Source organism: Orcinus orca, chromosome 1 (genome assembly GCF_937001465.1).
Source record: "Orcinus orca chromosome 1, mOrcOrc1.1, whole genome shotgun sequence".
NCBI lineage: Eukaryota > Metazoa > Chordata > Mammalia > Artiodactyla > Delphinidae > Orcinus > Orcinus orca.
This window is the reverse complement of record NC_064559.1, coordinates 34500659-34516846: the sequence shown is the minus strand read 5'-3', so window position 1 is coordinate 34516846 and position 16188 is coordinate 34500659. Positions and strand designations below refer to the sequence as shown.

General features: G+C 39.4%; 1 protein-coding gene and 2 non-coding genes across 7 annotated transcripts in view; 1 reads left to right on the top strand and 2 right to left on the bottom strand.

Annotated features, from left to right (window-relative positions):
- Positions 1-7013, bottom strand: part of MDM4 (MDM4 regulator of p53) — a 41992-nt gene extending 34979 nt beyond the window's left edge. For 4 of the 5 annotated variants that reach the window (XR_007476246.1, XR_007476247.1, XM_033410578.2 and 1 more), the window contains exon 1: positions 6880-7013. The gene's annotated coding sequence lies outside the window, so the exon portion shown is untranslated. Of the gene's footprint in view, positions 1-6542; positions 6857-6879 lie in introns of those variants that run through there. The other variant, XM_033410579.2, reaches the window with a different exon arrangement.
- An 8409-nt stretch (positions 7014-15422) lies between these two features.
- On the top strand, positions 15423-15495 carry TRNAK-UUU (transfer RNA lysine (anticodon UUU)). The gene has a single exon. It is a non-coding gene; the product is annotated as a tRNA-Lys (tRNA).
- A 295-nt stretch (positions 15496-15790) lies between these two features.
- TRNAK-UUU (transfer RNA lysine (anticodon UUU)) lies at positions 15791-15863 on the bottom strand. Its single transcript has one exon. It is a non-coding gene; the product is annotated as a tRNA-Lys (tRNA).
- Positions 15864-16188: the final 325 nt, after the last annotated feature.

The following is a 16188-nucleotide window of genomic DNA, read 5'->3' as shown; positions in this document are numbered from 1 at the left end:
AAATTGTTACGGCTTTCACCATGGTCTAGTTGATGATCAATTCCATACTAAATGCGTGCAAAACTCTATGTTCATTAGGTTAAGCTTGTTGGTTTTTTACACTCTTCTATTTCTGCCAATCTGTCAGCTTGACATACAATTAATTAAGAGATGTAATGAAATCTCCCACCATGATGGTGGATCTCTCCATTGATCCCAGTGTAGTTCTACCAATTTCACTTCATCTGTTGTAAGGATTTTTAACCAGAGGCATTCATGCTTTAAACTGCTATATCTTCTTGGTGAGTGATTAATATATAGTGATTATAATTATGTAGTGTTTCTTTCCATCCCAATTAAGACATTCTGTCTTCAAGTATATTTTATCTTGTATTAGTATGGTCATGCCAACTTTCTTTTAGTTAGTACTTCCAGGCATGTATTTCCCCAATCTTTTAATTTCAATTTTTGCATGCCCTTAAACTTTTGGCGTGCCCTTGTAAAAAGCATATATCTGGATTTTGAGGTTTTTAATCCAATTTGTCAATTTTTATCTTTGGTGAATTTAGTCCATTTAATGTAATTGATATCTATAAATCTTCTCTTTCATCTTTTTTCTTTTCTTTTTTTTTTTAAGAACAAGTTTTGGAATGTCCAAAGAGTTTCTTTCTTTTTTTTTTTTTAAATATTTACTTATTATTTGGTTGCACCGGGTGGGCTCCTTAGTTGTGGCTCACCAGCTCCGTAGTTGCAGCACGTGGGCTCCTTTGTTGCGGCATGCAAACTCTTAGTTGCGGCATGCATGTGGGACCTAGTTCCCTGACCAGGGATGGGACCTGGGCCCCCTGCATTGGGAGCATGGAGTCTTAACCACTGTGCCATCAGGGAAGTCTCCCCCACTTTTTTTTTTTAATATTTATTTATTTATTTGGCTGCACCGGGTCTTAGTTGTGGAACTTGGGATCTTTCAGTTGTGGCATGTGGGATCTAGTTCCCTGACCAGGGATCGAACCCCAGTCCCTGCACTGGGAGCTCCAAGTCTTAACCGTTGGACCACCAGGGAACTCCCTGTCTCTACCATCTGAATTTAGCATTCTAGTTTGTCCTACTCTTCCTTTTACCTTTCTTAAAATTGTATCTCTGTCTCCCTGCTAATAAGATATGAACTTCAGCATGATATCATTTGGACTTTAAATTCTGGGGCAGATATCTTTTCCCCTCTCTTGAATTTTCCTTTTCTCTCTTTTTTTTTCCCCTTTGGCCTTAGCCTTTACAACAATAAATGATAACAAGGTATCTGATTACCTTTATTTCATATATCTCTTGTAACATTTTCTGGATTTGAATCTCTCAGTACTTCATCTAGAACTGTCTTCAATGTGGGCCTTTAGGTGGCAAGGCTTCCAATACTTCATATGCCTGAAAATATCTGTATCATCCCCTCCTATTTAAATAAATGTGGTTAGGTATAAAACTCTAAGTTTCCCTACAAAACCCTAAAAACACTTTTGTCTTCTTGCATTTAGCAGTGTTGTTCAGAACTCTGATGTCAATTCAATTTTTGCTCCTTTGTGTGTGATCTGTTCTTTCTCTCTGAGGCTCCTACAATTTTCTTTTGTTGTGATACACTTAAATTTCACTATAATATGTCTAGAAGTGAGTTTTTCCTGACCTCTTATTTTTAGCACTCTAAGAAACCCTTCCATCTGGGGACTTTCTTTTTCCTTTTTAATTCTAAAAGAGAACAATTTTTCCATTATTTCTTCAATACTTCCTCCTTTCCATTTTTATTTCTCTAAGATTCCTATTATTCAGATGTGAGTACCTCTACATCTATTCTCCTTATCTTTTAACTTTTCATTTATATGTTTTTTTCTTTGTCCTTTTCTCCTTTGTTCTGGGAGTTTTCCTCAATCTAGAATTCTAATTCACTCAATTGTATCCATTCTGTTACATCCATCTGATGTGATGTTCTTTATTTCAACCACTATATTTTTCAAGGCTACTATTTCTGCTTGGTTCTATCAGCCTCTGCTTATTCTTGTTTCAAGTTGTTAATATCATCCCTACTTCCTCTAGAATGATTATCAGTCTAACTTTAAACTTTCTTTAAAATTTTATTTTATTTATTTATTTTTGGCTACATTGGGTCTTCATTGCTGTGCACAGGCTTTCTCTAGTTGCAGCGAGAGAGGGCTACTCATCGCAGTGGCTTCTCTTGTTGCAAAGCACGGGCTCTAGGTGCACGGGCTTCAGTAGTTGTAGCACACAGGCTCAGTAGTTGTGGCACACAGGCTCAGTAGTCATGGCGCATGGGCTTAGTTGCTCCACGGCATGTGGGATCTTCCCAGACCAGGGCTCAAACCTGTGTCCCCTGCATTGGCAGGCAGATTCTTAACCACTAAGCCACCAGGGAAGCCCTAACTTTAAACTCTTGATCCATCTGTTCTATTACTTATGTTCCAATGAAGCCTATATATTGTTCTCCTATTGAAATACCTGTGCTCTTCAACACTGTTATTTTTCCCTAGAGGACAGCAGCTATTCTGATTGGCAAAGCATAAGGGAGAAGACCAAATTCCAGCCAAAATCAGCCACAGTAAGCTGGAGTAAGGTAGGAAATGAACACTAAAGTAGAAAATCCCAAGCACCAGATAACCACAATCACTATCCATCCCATACAATCACAGCTCAGACCAAGGATTCACCTTCTGTTCCCCAGGGAGATACATCATTATGATAGGGATTTGGGGAGACCTAAGAATTAAGAAGGTAACGGACAGAGAAGTGACTGCCTAAAGTCAGTCATCACTTGTTTTTTTTCTCAACTCCTCCTCACAAGTATATGCTTCTGTAATGCCCTGATTTACTCTTAAGGAAAGCTGGACTAGGGTTGAGTCACAGCAAGTGTAGAAAAAGGTAATTCCAAAGTAATGAGGCAGGAGAGCAACTAGAGCAGTATTCCAATAGTTCCCTTCTTCCACAGTTTTATTCTCCTACAGCTATGCCTGCCTGACTCCTGTCCTAGGCCAAAGACCCACCCTCCCCCAACCCCCACCTCCACCCCACAAAGCAGTTCAAAAAAGTCCACATCACCCATTTGTTTCTCACAGTATTTTCCTTTTATAGTCCCTCTAGGGATGATTTGAGAGAAAGGAGTCAGCAGTCATGCCAGTTCAGCATCTTAGTAGGAACAAGACTTGACCGCTTGGCAGCTCTGAAGAATTTAAATGTCAATAATGGTTTAACATCTGGTAGAAAGTGTTGTGCCATTAAAAAGATACTGATTTAAGGGCCACAGAAGTTCAGAGAAAGACAAATTACTTTTGATTGCAAGGCAGAGGAGGAATGAGAGGGAATGGCAATAGCAGTGGGAGGACTTTAAAATGGGAGAACACTGGAAAGAATAGGAGAGAAAAATACCATGAGGAAAGGAATTGTTCTCGGATGTATGTGAGAAATGAAGTCAGTTGATGGGCTCTGAACCCAAAGCAAGATCTTTTCCCTTTTTCACCTGGAATCTGTTTTGAGTGCAACAGGGTTAGGTACTGTTAGCCTCTCCTTAATACAGAAAACTGAGGCTTAAAGAAGTCAAATAGGGCTTCCCTGGTGGCGCAATGGTTGAGAGTCCACCTGCCGATGCAGGGGACACGGGTTCGTGCCCCGGTCCGGGAAGATCCCACATGCTGCGGAGCGGCTGGGCCCATGAGCCATGGCCGCTGAGCCTGCACGTCCGCAATGGGAGAGGCCACAACAGTGAGAGGCCCGCGTACCGCAAAAAAAAAGAAGTCAAATAACTTGCCCAAGACTAAAGCTTATCCTTTTACATTCAGTTTCTCAAACCAGAAAGTTAGAGTCATCTTGACCTCTCCCTCCTCCCCCATTATCACATCATCAAACTTTATGGATTTTAACTCTTAAATCTTTCAAAACCACGCCCTCTCTTCATCTTCACCATCAATTCCCCAAATCAAAAAATGTTATTTCTTGCCTGTGTCACTGCAATAGACTCTTAACTGTCTCTCTAACCCCACTTCAATCCAAACTCCACACTACAGCCAGAAGGATTAAAAAACCAAAATAAAATAAACAATCCTACCCTGCCAGGCCCTGCTCCACTGCTTGCTACTGTTTGAAAAATAAAGAGCCTAGGCCCTCAGCACCTTGCCAGTCTTTCCAACTTACACTGCTCTTCCTTACACTCCCTGCACCTCATCCACACTGATCTTTTAGTTTCTCAAACCGGGCCTTTGCACACATTGTTCCTTCATTTTGAACACAGTTCTCTGTACAAGACTGACTCATCCTAAACCTTCCAGTCTCCAGTTAAATGTCATCTCCTCAACAATCATTAATAAGTGTTAAAACCATATAAGTGAAAGGTTGGGGGAAGGGGGGACTTAAAAACACACTGAGCAGGCTTACAGCATTTGACCCACTGACCAAATTTATCTCTAGAAAGAGCAGCATTCACACATCGTGTACTTCCTGTGTGAAGCAACTGGAAGCACCCAGTACCTCCTATGAAATATTCTTGGCCCCCCACCCCCAATCCAAATCTAATCAAGCTTCTAGATCTAACTAATATGTGTTTGTAGGGGGAAAAAATGGAGGATGGAGGAATAACTAAACAATACTAAAAGCAGGCAATTAGGCAAATCCAGAATGTAGGAAATTCTACAGGGTCTTGGGTGCAGCATTACTGTTGAAGTGGACAGACTGTTATAGAGACTTAAAAAACACTACCCTAATACAATGTGTGGACCTTGTTCAAGTCCTAATTCAAACAAGCCATCTGTAAAATGTCATTTTTTCCTAAACAATCAGGAAATTTTGAATTATGTACTAGGTATTAGATACTATTAAGAAGCTGTAAATGGTAGTAGAAAGGCACTGTGGTAAATTTTTAAAAAATCCTAACCTGATAAGAGCTACATCCTGACATATTTAAAGGTAAATAAAATGACACATCTGTGAAACTTTAAAATATTTCCTTAAAAAGGTGGGAAAATAGAAAATAACAATATTAAATTAAAACAATAGGTTTTAATTACCTTATTGAATGGTACACAGCAAATGTGTAAGAAATGACAATTCCATGTGTTTATCTATTGTATCTTGAAAAAACTAGTAATCTTGGAAATACGATTCCAGTTACCTCCTTGGTCAAGGCTTTTCTGACTCCCCAAAGGAAGCTGATGACACCACAGCACCTCTATTAAAACACTCACAACATTATATTTATGTCTTTATGTGTGTCCCCTACTGGATTGAAATCATAGAGAGAAGGAACAGTCTTATACATCTCTCAATGATAACAGAAGAGTGGTTTTTACCCTACACTTAGTCCAAAAGACTCCTACACCTCATCTTCAAATCTCTACCTTTGAAGATAACTGTGATTTAAAGACTAAAAAAAAACTTCTTGTCAGAAGTCAGCAGAACTAATCATTCTTATCAATTCTTTAAAGCCCTAAGGACCTCTACTAAACACCAGTCTGACTGTCTTTCAACTAAATATGTTAAAGTAATAAAACCAACTGTTTTCTTTTAAAAAAGAAACTACCATTCAGATGTTGTTTTAGTTCTTACCAGGTCTGTTACACATCTAAAAAGGTGAAGTGTGTAGCAAGAGTATGCTCCAGCAGTTTGCAAAACAAACAATATGCTAGGAAACAACCTAAAAATCCATCAATGGGGAGCTGGTTAAAGAAATTCTTGTACAACCCTATAATTCAATACTACGCAAGCCCTTAAAAGAAAATATTATATGTAGACTTTATGGAAAGCTGTCCCTGATGTTATTTGAAAAACTTAAGGTACAGAACAGTAGACACAAAATGACCCCACTGTTGTTTAAAAATGCGAGTATGTGTGGAAAAAGTCAGGAAGGACATAATACCAAGCAGTTAAGGGTAGCTAGCTTGAGGAGGGGACAGGTTAGGGACACGTTAATGGACAATTAACTTTACACACTTCTGTACTGTGCTTTTTTTTTTCTTTTTAACAACAGGCAAGTAGTATTTTAGTTTTTTAAAAAACTTTAAAATAAAAAATTGTGATCCTGACCGTACTGTGAAACAAAATATTCCGAAATAAATACTTCTAAACTAAATTAATTTTTCATAGCAGGAATGTATGAGGAGGGAGGGAACTAAACCCAAACTGAGATGTAGTAAAATTTAATACCAAAAGGTACCAAGTTATCTTTGATACTTGTTCCCCGTGCCATCCCAAAGCACGGAGCAGCTTCGTAACTAATAGATCTTTCCGGATGAAGGAAAACAGAAGCAGCATTTTCTCCGGGTGTCGCTTTAAAACACTGGTTTTCAAACTTGAGGGTGTACAAGAATCAACTGGGAAATGTGCTGATTAAAATACATATTCCCGAGCCCCAGCTCCTGGCATTCTGTTAGAGGAAGTCTGGGTGTGGCCCCCAAGTGAGCATTCTTCAAAAAAGCACTCAAGTGCCTCTGAGACAGATGGTCCGCAGCCCTGAAAATTACTGCCTTAAAATCTCGAAGACACCTCAATGTCACTCTCTCCGCCTCCCTCTTTCCCACCTTTCCTCCAAAGTGCCTCAGTCATCCTCATATTTTGCGTCCAATTAAGCATCGTCAATCTATTTCGATTTGGTTTGTAACCTGTTGGCCGACCTGCATCACGTCACTCCACCTCCATTTTTGTCCTCTGCTGATTCTCATCTTATAACCCTTCCTCCACCAGCCCTTCTTCCGCCCTGTGCGACCGTCCCCACGCCGCCACCCACGCCTCTAGCTCCTCCCGCCGGCTACCCCGGCTCCGGGGCCTGCAGAACTGGCCGCGCCGCGCCCGCTCCCCACTCTCCACTTCCCACCCCCGGCCTCCCGGCACCCCGCCGACTAAACCCAAAAGCCACACCTTACGGCCGCTCCATGAGTAGCTCCCCCGCAGAGCCCGGGGGGGAGGGGGCGTCAGTCACAGGCCTTAAGGCCTCAGCAGCATTTTGAAACGGCGAGTAGTGAGGGCGCAACTTCCGGCCTCGCCAACCCATCTCCCATAAGAGCTTCCGGTGAGGCCTCCAGAAACCATAGATGGGCCAACTGGATGGCTAGAGAGTCAGGAGGCTGAGCCGTCCCTACCATAGAGTAGATCCAGTCCGGGGAAAGAGAGTCGCAGGACCTGGACCACTAAGAGTTGTGAGGTTTCAAGAGAGATCATTTGAGGAAATTGCAGGATCTTGTGATATTCATAAACATGTCCTGGGAGATCAAAAAACAGGGAGGGGAGAAAGCTAAAAGCATAATCAGAGGCCGCCTTTTCAGCTCTTCAGAAAGCTGAAAAGCCGCTCCCTGTGTTTCTCAGTGTTAACTTATTCATTCTTACTCCCCAGAGGTGGCTGGAGCGGAGAAACAGCATCCTAGTGTTGTCGCTAATTGGGTGAGAATAAGCCTAGTATATACACGAATCACTACAAGAAATGCTAAAAGAGAGATGCAAAGGACAATGAGGTGGAGCTTGTTTGGATCACACAACCAGGTCATCTAGCCTGCTTTCTCCCAATACAAAAGCACCTTCAAACCTCTCAGGCAGGTTGTCTTCAACCTCTGCCAGTGCCAACTGGCATGACCTCCCCCCAATACCTCATTTCGTTTATTTTAGGGTGATTCTAGGTGTTAGAGGAATTTCTGGGCTGAAATATGTTATTTTGCCATTTCTCTTGGTTTCAGTTCTGCAGTTTGGAGAAGAGTAAGGCTTTATTCTTTCCAATATAAGTACTATTGGTTTGGGGTTTTTTTTTTTGTTTTTTTTGCGGTACGCGGGCCTCTCACCGCCGTGGCCTCTCCCGTTGCGGAGCACAGGCTCCGGACGCGTAGGCTCAGCGGCCGTGGCTCACGGGCCCAGCCGCTCCGCGGCATGTGGGATCCTCCTGGACCAGGGCACGAACCTATGTCCCCTGAATCGGCAGGCAGACTCTCAACCACTGCGCCACCAGGGAAGCCCCTATTGGGTTTTTTTGCAGACAGTTATCATGTCCCATCTCTAACTCTCTCTTTTGTTTTTCTGCAGGCTGAAAATCCCCTCAGAACCTTCAACTATTTATTTGCCATGGCTTCAAGCCCCCTTGCCACCCTTCTGAACAAGTACCTCTTTGTCCTATTTAAAATGTGGCTCCCAGAACCAGATACACACGCATGCAAAATAAAATGGGGCAATGACCTCTCTTAATTTGCACATTGCACCTTGCTCTACTTCTGGCATCACCTCCGACTTAGGTGGAGATCCAGAGTTTTGTAAATAAGCTGAAGAATTAATTCTTTTTTCACAGTTGTTCCCAGAGAGCTTTTTTAGGTGAACCACTGTCAACTATTTCTCCTCTCTTTTTCTGCAATTAATTTTAATTTTTGAAAAAATCCCAAACAGGAGTTTGTTTTGTATCTTTTAAATAGTACCTTGTTACTTTAGGTCCTTTCCTACTGTCTCCTGGACTGTTGGAATTGTGATCCTGTCATGTAATTCAGTTTGTCGACAAGTATTTGTTGAATATCTGCTGTGTGCCAAGCACCAGTGTAGAGGATTCTAAAACAAGTGACACCTGGAATCTGCCTAGAGGAGGCCTCAGACTGTCCAGGTAAAGAGAATGTGATAAGTGCAATGATGAGCTGCAGTTAGCCTTGTCTGGAGAGTCAAGAGAGATTAGCTCTTTCACTTTTGCATTTTGCAAATTGTTGATTAACATATCTAACTTATTTTCATTTAAAGCCTTGGTAAATACGTTGAATAGGACATGATTAAGAGTAGAGCTTTTCCCCTCATGGTTGACTCTGATTCATGATTAATTGTTCCTCTTCCAGGGTTGTTCTTAAACCAATTATCCCACCTACTAGAGGTCAACATCTGGAAACATTTCTCTGACCTTTTCCAAGGAGTTCATAAAACCTCATTAAATGACTTGCTATCATGAAAACAAATCATAACTATAGTATTTCTTCTACCAGTCAAGTAATCTTGCCAAAAAAGAAAATGAAATTGGCTTAACAAGCTCATAACTGACTCAGTGATCACCGCTTCCTTCTCTAAGAACTGTGCTCACAAACCATTTATTCAATAAAGAAACAGGAAATCTGGGTTTAGTCTAGCTATTCTAGAAATGAGAAAGTTACATAGGTGTTCAGTTTCCCAATCTGTAGCGTAAAATGGCTGACTCAGATGACTTTTCTAAAGCCCATTGCAGCTTTAAAGGAATTAGAAGCCAATATTATTGGTCTAGAGCCTTTCTTAAAAGTTATAAGGAGTGGGCTTCCCTGGTGGTGCAGTGGCTGGGAATCTTCCTGCCAATGAAGGGGAGACGGGTTTGAGCCCTGGTCCGGGAAGATCCCACATGCCATGGGGCAACTGGGCCCGTGCACCCCAACTACTGAAGCCTGCGCACCTAGAGCCCGTTCTCCGAAACGAGAGAGGCCACCACAGTGAGAAGCCCGCGCACCGCAAAGAAGAGTAGCCCCCTCTCACCGCAGCTAGAGAAGGCCCGCGTGCAGCAACAAAGACCCAATGCAGCCAAAAATAAATAAATTAAAAAAAAAAGTTATAAGGAGTTACTTCAGACATACAAAAAGGTATAATGAAGAATATGATTTCCTTTTCCCCACCATTCTTCCTATAGAACAATACTTTACCTATACAAAAAGTTCCCTGCAGTCCCTTCTCCGATGGCATCTCCCTCCTTCAACTGCAGAGGGAACCATTATCCTGAGTTTGGTACTTACCCCTGCCATGCATTTCTTTAGACTTTTAGGTTATATACCTGTATATATTCCTTTCAAACATTTTATGCTTTAAAATTTTTAAAAATTTGTCTTCATGTTTGTCCCTCTGCACATTGTCTGTGTCCTAATCTCCTTTTCTCATAAGGACATCAGCCATATTGGAATAGGGCCCACGTGTATGACCTCATTTTCCCTTAATCATCTCTATAAAGGGCCTATTTGCAAATAGAGTCACATTCTGAGGTACTGGGGCTTAGAACTTCAACATATGAATTTTGAGAGGACACAGTTCAGCCCGTAACAATAAATGAATGCACCACCATTTTTTTTTATCCCATCTCTTCCTTTGACAAATATTTAGGTGCTTCCTATTGTTTGCTCTACAAACATTGCTGCTATCAACATTCTTGTATGTGTCTCTGTGTGTACTTTAGGGAGTAGAATTATTGGGTAATATACACATTATCAACTCAATTAGATCGTGATAAAGTGTTTCCAAGTGATTGTAGAAGTATACACTTCTGAAAGGAGTGTATAAGGATTCTGTTGCTTCACATTTTCACCAACACTTGTATAATAACAAGGTTTTTTAAAAATAGATGTGAAATGATTTCTCGTGGTGGTTTGATTTATGTGTCCATGATTATTAGTAAGTTTGAGTATTTTTTCATATTTATTGACTACCCTTCTATAAATTGTCCATATCTTTTGCCCATTTTTCTATTGGTTTGTCTTTTTCTTATTGATTTATGAGTTCCCTATATAATCTGGATATTAATCCTTCTTAATTATATGTATTACAAATAACATCTTCAAATCTATAGCTTGTTTTCACTTTTTGAATGTTGTCCTTTGAACAGAAGTTTTTTAATGAAGTCAAATTTATTAATTATTTTCTTTATGATAGCTTATTTATTGTATATTATTTAAGAGGTTCTTTCCTGTCTATGAATCATAAAGACACTTTGTATATTTTCTTCTAAAAGTTCTAAATCTTTGCTTTTCACATTTAAGCCTTTAACTCATTTGTGGTGAATTTTTGTGCATGTTGTAATGCAGAGATCCGATTTTACTTTTTCAATTACAAATTGAACAACAAATGTATGGCTCTATTATTGAATCTATAAACTGTGAGTCTATAGGTTCTTGAATTAATCTTTCCTTCCCATTTAACATAATCATTGAAGGTTTTGTAGAGGAATGGAGCCTTTAAGAATGAATAGGATTTCAAGAGGCAGAGGTGGGAGAAGTCGTTTGAAGAAATATGGCATAAGTGATGAGGAGAGGGAGGAAGAATTAGAAGACTGTCTAAAAACCAGAGAAAGAAAGAGTCTCCTTTGATTGAATTGTTGATTACTGTATAGAAGATTGGCACTGTATTGAATTACACTGTCCAATATAATAGCCACCAGGCACATGTGGTTTGAAATGTGGCTAGTCCTAATGGAGATGTGCTGTAAGTGTAAAATACACATCAGATTTCAAAGACTTAGTAGGAAAAAAATAATGTAAAATACCTTAATAATATTTTGTATTGATTACATGTCAAAATAATATTTTGATATATTGAGTTGAATAAAGTATACAATTAATTTTATCTGTTTCTTTTAACTTTTTTAATGTGGCTACTAGAAAATTTTAAATTGCATATGTAGTTTGCATTATATTCCTATTAAATGGTACTGGCATGGCATGGATTTGCAGGCTGGATTTTGGATTTTGAATGCTGCTATAAAAAGTTCCATGTGTTATTCAATAAGCAGAATCAAAGTGTTTTGAGCAAAGAAAGGTCAATCTAATATTCCTAATTTGATGACTCAACATCTCATCTACACACAGCCACTTTTAGAAACCATTCTACCATTAGCCCTATGTGGATGATTAGCTCTGGTCATTTGATTCTTACAGAGAATACTTACTATGGTAGTCCTTGTTATTGTTTTTACTGTAACATGAATGGAACAAATCTAATGTGTGCTCCTTTGAGTGAGAAACTGGGACATTAATAAGTCAAAATTTTTGTGTGTGTGTGTTTTTTTTTTTTTGTAGTACGCGGGCCTCTCACTGCTGCGGCCTCTCCCGTTGCGGAGCACAGGCTCCGAACGCGCAGGCCTAGCAGCCGTGGCTCACTGGGCCCAGCCGCTCCGCGGCATGTGGGATCCTCGCGGACCGGGGCACGAACCCGCGTCCCCTGCATCGGCAGGTGGACTCTCAACCACTGCGCCACCAGGTAAGCCCGAGTCAAAATTTTAATAGCTCCCCATTGCTTAGGGGATAAAGTTATTCTTTTGCCCAAATTATTAATAACTCAATATTGTCAGCTTTCTAAATTCTCTACATCTCCCTCCACTCCAGTCAAACATATGTTAAGCCTTAAATCGTAGCAACGTTTTCTTAGGTCAGTCTCCCAAGGCAATAGAAATAAAAGCAAAAATTTACAAATGGGACCTTACAAGCTTTTGCACAGCAAAGGAAACCATGAACAAACCAAGAAGACAGCCTACGGACTAGGAGAAAATATTTGCAAATGATGAGGCTGACAAGGGATTAAATTCCAAAGTATACAAACAGCCCACACAACTCAATAACAAAAAAACCCAACCCAATCAAAAAATAGGCAGAAGGGGCTTCCCTGGTGGGACAGTGGTTAAGAATCCACCTGCCAATGTAGGGGACACGGGTTCCGAGCCCTGGGCTGGGAAGATCCCACATGCCGTGGAGCAACTAACCAGTGTGCCACGACTACTGAGCCTGCGCTCTAGAGCCCGCAAGCCACAACTACTGAGCCCGTTTGCCACAACTACTGAAGCTCGCATGCCTAGAGCCCGTGGTCTGCAACAAGAAGAGCCCACACACAAAGCCCACACACCACAACGAAGACCCAGTGCGGCCATAAATCAATCAATTAAATAAATAAATTTATTTTTTAAAAAATGGGCAGAAGAACTAAATAGACATTTCTCCAAAGAAGACATACAGATGGCCAATAGGCACATGAAAAGATGCTCAGCTTCGCTAATTATTAGAGAAATGCAAATCAAAACTACAATGAGGTATCACCTCACACCATTCAGAATGGCCATCATAAAAAGTCTACAAATAAATGCTGAAGAGGGTGTGGAAAAAAGGGAACCCTCCTACATTGTTAGTAGGAATGTAAATTGGTGCAGTCACTATGGAAAACAGTATGGCAGTTCCTTAAAAAACTAAAAATAGAGTTGCCATATGACCCAGCAATCCCACTCCTGGGCATATATCCAGAGAAAACTATAATTCGAAAAGATACATGTACCCCAATGTTCATAGCAGCACTATTTACAGTAGCCAAGACATGGAAGCAACCTAAATGTCGATCGAGAGGTGAATGGATAGAGAAGATGTGGTAAATATATACAATGGAATACTACTCAGCCATAAAAAGAATGAAATAATGCCATTTGCAGCAACATGGTTGGACCTAGAGATTATCATACTAAGTGAAGTAAATCAGAAAGAGAAAGACAAATATATGATATCATTTATATGCAGAATCTAAAATATGATAGAATGAACTTATTTACAAAACAGAAACAGACTCACAGACATAGAAAACAAACTTATGGTTACCAAAGGGGAAGGAGATTGGAGGGATAAATTAAGAGTTTGGGATTAGCAGATACAAACTACTATATGTAAAATAGACAAACAGCAAGATCCTAGTGTATAGCACTGGAATATTCAATATCCTGTAATAAACCATAATGGAGAAGAATATGAAAAAGTATGTGTGTGTGTATATATATCTGAATTACTTTGCTGTATACCAAAAATGAACACAACATTGTAAATCAAGTATACTTCAATAAAAGTACAAATATGTGTTAAGCCTTATAGACAGTATGACTATAGTTAACAATTCTGTCCTACATATTTGTATTGCTAAGAGAGTAGATCTTGAAAGTTCTATTACAAGAAAAAAAAATTTTGTAACTGTGTGGTGACAGATGTTAACTAGACTTATTATGGTGATCATTTTGCAGTGTATACAAATATCAAATCTTTAGGTTGTGCACCTGAAACATGATGTTAAATGTCAATTTTACCTCAATAAAAATTAATTTTAAAAAATATGTTTAGCAATTGTTGAAGGTTACGTAGTGTCAGAGAATGATGGAAAGAACAGAATCCATGAAGTCTGATCTTGTTATAGCTTTGCTATTAACTCTTTATGTAACTTCATGAATGCTTATTACATGTCAGACACTATTCTAAGCAATTTATGTAAGCTATCTTATTTCATTCTTGCAATCATTTTATTGTCCTGAGACAGAGAAATCTCTTACTCAAGATCACAGAGTGGTAATAAGGATTCAAAAAGGGGCACCTAACTTCAGAACCCAGCCTTTATGTAGAGCATTTATCCTTTCAGTTTTTCAGTGTACATATATGCACACTTTAAAATTTTTTAAATTGAAGTATAGTTGATATACAATATTATATTAGTTTCAGGTGAACAACATAGTGATTCAGTGTTTTTAGAGATTATACTCTGTTAAAAGTATGAATGGAAGCCATTCAGACCATTATGTCTCTGTTAAAATTACTTCTGTTAAAGTAATTTCCTGTGCTGTACAATATATTGTTGCTTAAATTTTTTATTTGAAATATTTCCTAACTTAACAATATTTTACAATTATTCCCAAGTTGTGTTATTTTATATATGATTATTAATGGCTGCATATCATTCCTTATTAAGGCTGTACCATAATTTATATAGCCATTTATGTCATTTACAATTTTTTCCAATTAAAATGCTTTGACGTTCTCTCTTGTAATCAGGTCTTTTTGCACATCCCTGATTATTTCTTTAGGACAAATTCCTATGAGTGGAATTGCTGGACCAGAGCAATCACTTCTAAAGCAGTTGGAGTTAAGCAGATGGAATTAAGGCAAAGCAACATCAGCTAACGAAAACACTTTAATGTCTTACTCTAAGCACCACTGAAGGTAATTCTCTGCGCCAACCCCATAGCAAAGGGCAGTGCTCAGATTACTGGTGGCTGTGGAACAGAAGAGCCTCCAATGCCAAGATCAATAAAATGTCTTTCTGCTGGCATGTTCAGCTCTCCGCTCTGGTTTAGTAGGATTTCTGCCCTCAAGGCCATTGGGGGTGACCTACTCCAGGGTTTGCGTCATGTAAAATTACTTGGACTCCATTAAGGGACCTAAAGGACAATCCCGCTATCCCTCTGCAGGGTCCTTTCTCCCACTTTATACTACACAGTTCAATGCAATAGCTTCAGAACAGCACATCTCTATTCTCTCTTAGAGAGATTCATTTTTTGTTGTTATTGTCGGGTAGGTTTTAGAACTGATATCCACCCTATTATCAATAGCATAACAGATCTGGTGTCACTACAAGTCTTCAAAAGTGACATACCTCGCCGTTCTGTTAATCCTGGACCTGTTAGAGAGGTTACAAATCAAAGAAGTCTACCTAATAATGGTTACTGGGCACGTAAGTGTCTCGCAATTTTGAGTTAACTGGTAAGGCTGTTGAAAGGTGCATGATTTACGCCTTCTTGTTTTTCTTGGCGTATGAATACAGAGCTTTATTGGGTTTAAAACAGTTTCACAAAATGCCGGCGGAAGGAATCGATTACACAAGGTTCTTCCTTCTTAAGTAAGATACTGTAGCAGGAATATTTTCTCACGAGAGCCCGGATAGCTCAGTCGGCAGAGCATCAGACTTTTAATCTGAGGGTCCAGGGTTCAAGTCCCTGTTCGGGCGTTTCGGTTTTATCGTTCTTTTCGTTTTTTGTTTTTTTGTTTTTCTCAAGTACTAGAAACGTGAAGGAAAAAAAAATCCTTCCCGCTGGGAAACTACCATGCAAACCCTCCATACTCGCCAAGAAATTGAGTGATTTGGGGTAGTCGCTTCTTTTTCTTCTCTGAGAATATGTTTATTTAGCATACTCTGAAACCAGTGAAAAATGAAATTAATTCTATTTAAGGTAGAAGTACGCTGTGGCATTGAGATTTTCGTATTTGTAGTAAGCTAAGAAAGGGACAAGAAAACGAAGAAACGCCCGAACAGGGACTTGAACCCTGGACCCTCAGATTAAAAGTCTGATGCTCTACCGACTGAGCTATCCGGGCGCCTTCTTGAAACACTCTCTCTTCTTTTTACTTGATAGTATTCTAATAAATTTCTTCTCACATAGATTAAATTTAGGTTTTAATTAGTATTAAAGTATTTTTTTCAGCAAGATGAAGAAAAACATTCACTTTTCTATATTTTTCTCCATTTACTTAATACATGTTTTCTTCAAGTTCTTTCATAGTTCGTGTTTTGTAAATTTCCAATATTTACTAAGCTCTCTAAAACCAAGCGGTACTAAATTACAGAGATGGGCAACCAAGACGAACATTAAAAATTCAGACAGCTGCAACCTCTTTTTATTACAATTCTTCTGTCTGCCAT